Consider the following 5,788-nt stretch of genomic DNA (forward strand, 5'->3'; position numbering starts at 1 on the left):
GCAACCACGGGATCAAACATAGGGACAATTGTGAAGGTGCTGGAGGACAACCATTGTTACATTCCAATGAACATAAGGTTCTATGAGTCAGAATTGACTTGATAGCACCTGAAACAACAGCAACATGTATCATTCTAACAACTCAATGCAGTAGTGTCTACTCAATATCATATCCAAAGACAAACCCTGATTTCTTTTCTCCAATCCAAATTATTCCTGACATGCATACAGAATTAGAAATGGCACAAAGTGTATGGTTGTTCTGCTTCTTCTTTTCCTAATAACTTTCACTATGCTCCTCAGTAGGAGGGCTTCTAACTACAGTATTGAGGGACATTGTAGAGGACTCATGTCCTTAAACAGAATGTTAGGAACAAAAACTGTAGTGTCGAAGTGGGAGCAAGATGGTGTAATATGCAGAAAGACTGTATGTGCCCTCTACAACAAAGATATGGAAAACCAAATGAAATACTGTAGATGATAATCCTGGAACACTAAGCTTTATATGAAGGAATAAAAAAGTGGAATGAATGCTTTTTGGGAGAGACACCTGAGAAGACATGACAAAAAAAAAAGGAGTCACTGATGACTCGTGGCAGCTGACAAGATGTGCTATAGTCATCCTGAGATCTGTGATGGCTTTAGGCACAAGAAAATGTATTGTTATTGCAGAAACACACCTGTAGCTCATGGAGATAAAGGTATGCATTTTTTCTTATTTTCTACACTTCCCTAGTCAACAGAGGTAAATCTGACCCACACCTGAGTACAATGCAATGTAAACCCACATGTACATGGTTACCATTAAAGAAAGGAGGCACTACCAACATTAATTCTGCTGGGTAGGTCCTGATTGAAATCTGCAGAGTTTTCCCTGACCATTGATGGAGAAGTCCACTCTGAAAAAAAACAACAATTTTACAGAGAAAAGGGGGAGGGGAAAAAAGAGAGAGAAAAGGCAAAAGACTAGCTCACATGGAATAGAGTACAAATCTCCAACTTACTTAGGATGGTTTGAAGGCAAGAGAACAATAGGTGGTTCAGAGGTGTACTGATTGTTACTGGAGAGAAAGCTGTTGCCGGCTCTCTCTTTTTTTTTTCTTTCTTTTCTTAACTATTTTTTCATTGTTGTTTACTGATTTCTTTGTTTTCTTTCTTTCTTGTTTGTTTGATTTCTCTTGTCACTCAGCAGAGAGGAGAGAGCAATTGTGTCCATACAGCTTAGACACAACAGTTATCTTCTATGATCTTAACCATTGAACAAGAGACAATACCAGCTTCTATACACTAGATCAATGACAAAAATCAACTCAGCTAAATCCATACAAACTGAAAAGCTTGAACTCTGATTGGGGTCATATTGTTGTTGTTGTTTTTAAGAGTCATCAAGTTTGTTCTGGCCCATGGCAACCCAGAAACCCCATATCGGATTTCTGTGGACAAGAGACAATACCAGCTTCTTTATACTGGATCAATGACAAATCAACATCAGCTAAATCCATCCAAACTGAACAGCTTGAACTCTGAATGGGGTTATATTGTTGTTGTTGTTGTTAAGGGTCATCAAGTTTGTTCTGGTCCATGGCAACACAGAAACCCCATATAGGGTTTCTGTGGGATAGCTTGGACCACCGACCTTGCAGTTAAACCTGACTTTGCACATTTGAAGTACTTAATAAAAAATGGGAAAATGTGTAACAGAATTCAAATAATAAAAAAGAACCAGATTAATTGGAGTCTTGGTGTGGCACTGAAGGATAAGCACTTAACCTCACATTCAGTTTGGTCCATAAGTTCACAGTTCAAATTAACCATCTGCTCCTCAGAATCCCTAAACAAGGTTGCTTTGAGTAGGAACCAACTCGAAGGCACTTAACAATAACAACAATGATAACAAAACTTATTGGATAGAGACTGTTGAAACCCCTGAGACTATAGTCCTCAGTCATACTTCTAACACGGAACTAAACTCACCCCCATGGCTCAAATTTTAGCTAAAATATAGAGAGTTTTACAAGGTAAATAATAATATGAGTGAGGCATACACTCCCCAGAATAATCAACCATTTGAGAAGAGCAGCATTTGCGCCTTAAGAATGTTTCGTAAAGAGGGAGGGTTAAGAAAAAATGCAGAATGCTAATAGGAAACACATGGAGGATATTGGATGAGTCAGATTATATTGTAGGGATTGTAAATGAATGGTATGAAGTAAAATATATAAATAAATTGTTGACTGTAACTCTGATTTTTCTCAGTGAACGTTCATCCAGTACAAAATAGAAACACTTTAAAAAAATAATAAAAGGAAGTGCTACAGCTGTAAACTTCTACTACTGACTGGAATGTTAAATGTATGATCTGTTAATCAAAACAATTGGATGGTAGAATAAATAAGATGACTGATAGGGTAAAAGTGTTGTGAGGAGCTCCCTTGACAACAACAACACAAAATACTATATCAGACAGGCTCAGGGGATGGTCCCAGAACTCTACACCACATATAAAGAAATATTTAGAAATTCGGAAGGCTTGTGACCATGGAATTTGTATCAGAAGCAAGAAAACAAGTGCTTTCTAATCCAAGGTGCTCAGCTGTTCCTGGAGCAGCCATCTTGGATGAGAACAAACAGGGGAAGGATGAGAGCAGCTACGGATGCCAGAAAGAACCACAGAGATAACAGTGTGGACATTTGTAAAAAGATTTTGGTATCTGTTCATTATTCTCTCACTGTCTACACATCTCCATCTGGTGACTAGAAGGGGTGCCTAAGTGAGTGAACTGTTTATCACTGGGGAAAACACCTTTATGGGGCTTGTGGAGCAGGACAGGCAAACTGAAAAAGACACAAGTCTAAAACTAAGTCCTGAGTTATATCATAATGACCAACAGTGGCATCTTGAAATTTTTCAGGAAGAGGACTGAAAAGAGAAGCCCAACTCATGATTACATTTACCTAGAGGCAATCAGAAAGCATAAAAAACATCAAAACACACACCCATCTAAGTATTAAGGACACAGCTAACTACTGAAGATGCCCCCAAAATAGAAACAAATGACCATATCAACAAATGTCCAGAAATGAAGTAAAGTGACTGTGACAAATGAGCTGGAGGTAGACTTGTGCTCCATACTAGAAGGAGGGAAGGCTTTGGAAATGCCTGAGAAGGAATTCAGAAAACTGACTATAAAACTGATGAAATGGAAGTCAGAATTAGTAATTGGAAGATAAATTTCTCAATACAAATAAGATAGAAGAGCAAGGAGAAAAAAAGTTTAAAAATCTGAGGAAGAACTTAGATGCATGTTAGCAAAAAGAAGAGGAATAACTTAAGAATTATCAGCATTCCAGAACAGGAAGAACCACACAAGTCCACAGAGGAGATAGTTGTAGAACTTCTGGAAGAAAATTTCACTAACATTCTGAAAAGTGAAAAGATAAAGCATTCAAAAAGCTCAATGAACCCCAAGAAGGAGAGACTCTAAAAGAAAATCACCAAGACATATACTTATCAAGCTCTCTAAAATCAAACATAAGGACTGAATCCTGAAAACAGCTAGGGAAAACAGAAGTGTAATATACAAAGGCAAGAAAAACAGAATAAACTCAGATATTTCAACAGAAACCATGCAGGCAAGAAAACAATGGGAAGACATATATAAAACACTGAAAGAAAAAAACAAAAAACAAAACTGCCAACCAAGTTTCCTCTACCCAGCAAAGCTGTCAATCAAATATGATGGTGTAATCAAAACATTCCAGGATAAACAGAAGCTAAGGGAATTTGCCAAAACCAACACAGTACTTCAAAACATCCTAAAGGGTATTCTGTGGACTGAGAACAAACAACAAGAGATATATGAACATGACATCATCACCCGGAAACCAATTGACAGATGGAAGAGTCAAGAACAGAACAAAACTATAAGAACAAATTCAGAGGATCTGGGAGGTCGATCTGTTAACAAAACAATTACAATATGAAAGAAGGTAAATACAGCAGAACAGAGATCCAGGTGGTGAGAAGGTTAGGTAGATTACAGGAAAAAGTAAACTGTCTTAATTGAAGGGAAAAGTTAATGGAATACAAGGTAACCAAAACGGTGGGGTTGGGGTGGTTGATGTAAGGGGAGCTGGAAGGAGGCGACAGTAGAGCACAGGGTAAGGGAAGACACATCATATTTCAGGTATTGGAGAGGGCAATACAAGAAGGGAGAGGATGGAGAAATGGGGCAGATAGGAGAACAAGTGGGCATGATCGAAAGGGCTAAATGGGACAGAGATAAAGGTCAATATATGCACAGCCTTGGAACAGCAGGGCTCTGAGATACAGGGATTGAGTCATGGTTGGAATGAGGCGGGGAATCCTGTTAAGATGCTTGATTGTTTTTGTTTGTTTGTTTTAATCTTGGTTTCCCTTGCATTATAATATAGAGTAGACACTGGAGAGGGAGAGAAAGGAATAGTCAGAAACACCACACTAGAAGGCTTGTAAGTCCGTCTTCTGCCTATGACTGATTGGAATACCTAAAATGGGGCTACAGCGTACCCAGTGAATGAGGCTTCTTGCGGAGCCTTGGCAATACATAAAACTATAGGTAGAAACCGGAACCACATCCAGATCTCCAGAGATGAGAAATCTCCACATGAAAGGATGAGCAGACCAGCCTGGAGTGGCTAGAAGAATAAAAGATACCACTTGAAAGAAAGACCTGCAGGAAAAATGGAGGCAGATGGACAGTTACTACAAGAACAAAGAAATCGCTTTCCTAGAAAACATCAAGGCAAGTGGCCAGGTCCTCTCAACACAAACCCCCTACCAAGACTAAGACTCAACGGAAATGCACGCTCTGATTGGTGACCACACACAACACCGATGGGGAGAAGTGAGGTAAAAGCAGCAACGAAGTGGCAAGCTAAGCCCTACAATGTTCAGTGGTCTTCTGTGGACCCAGTTGGGGACCTGGTTGGCAAGCAGTGTGAAGAGGCCTGTGGACTCTTGGGCCCAGAGTCAGTGGCATGGCCACGGAGGACTTGAGAGGAGAGTGGAGCTACCGGCTGACGGGAAGAGAGGACATATGCACGGGAGTGCCCACACTTGCAGATGATACCCACATGACCTGGACCGAATGACTGGATGATCAGAGCTCAACCGGGAGAGGAAAGAAGAAGGGAAAAAGAAAAAAAGAATGAGCTGATGCAGTCTGATGAACTTTACCAATACCTGTGGAGCAGTGACTCAAAAGAGGGAACAAATCCTCACAGTAAGAAACATTCACACATCCCCACACACACAGAGTGGACAGAGAAGGGCAGTTTGGACATTGGATACTCAAATGGGGAGGGGGAGACTACAAAGGCAAGAAGTGACTGGCTTACAAGCTTTCAAGAGGGAACCTAGTGCTAGGGAGCATGGCGGAAGGCAGAATCTCCAGTAGGTACTATTCAATCTGTCTGGGCGGAGCTGATGAAAGGAGATACAGATGGGTAACTCGTGATACTGTAGTGAATAATGCTTTTCGGGACAGATTATGAGGGTTGGAAATGCAGAGGTGGAGGTTTTATAGCAAGGAACGGAGTGATTAATTCTCCAGGATAGGAGCAGAGACCTCTGGGACCATCAATAGAGAAGAGCCGAGAGTGGGACCCTACCCAGAGAAACAGTGATGCCTGAGATAGAGACAGAGATGATGACGTGGAGTGATGAAGTGACTGGGGACTTCGGACCCAGAGAGGGAAAGGGACTGTAGGCCGAAAACTGGGGGGAGGAGGGATGAAGCGACTGGGG

This window comes from Chrysochloris asiatica, unplaced genomic scaffold (genome assembly GCF_000296735.1).
Source record: "Chrysochloris asiatica unplaced genomic scaffold, ChrAsi1.0 scaffold00260, whole genome shotgun sequence".
Classification (NCBI taxonomy): domain Eukaryota; kingdom Metazoa; phylum Chordata; class Mammalia; order Afrosoricida; family Chrysochloridae; genus Chrysochloris; species Chrysochloris asiatica.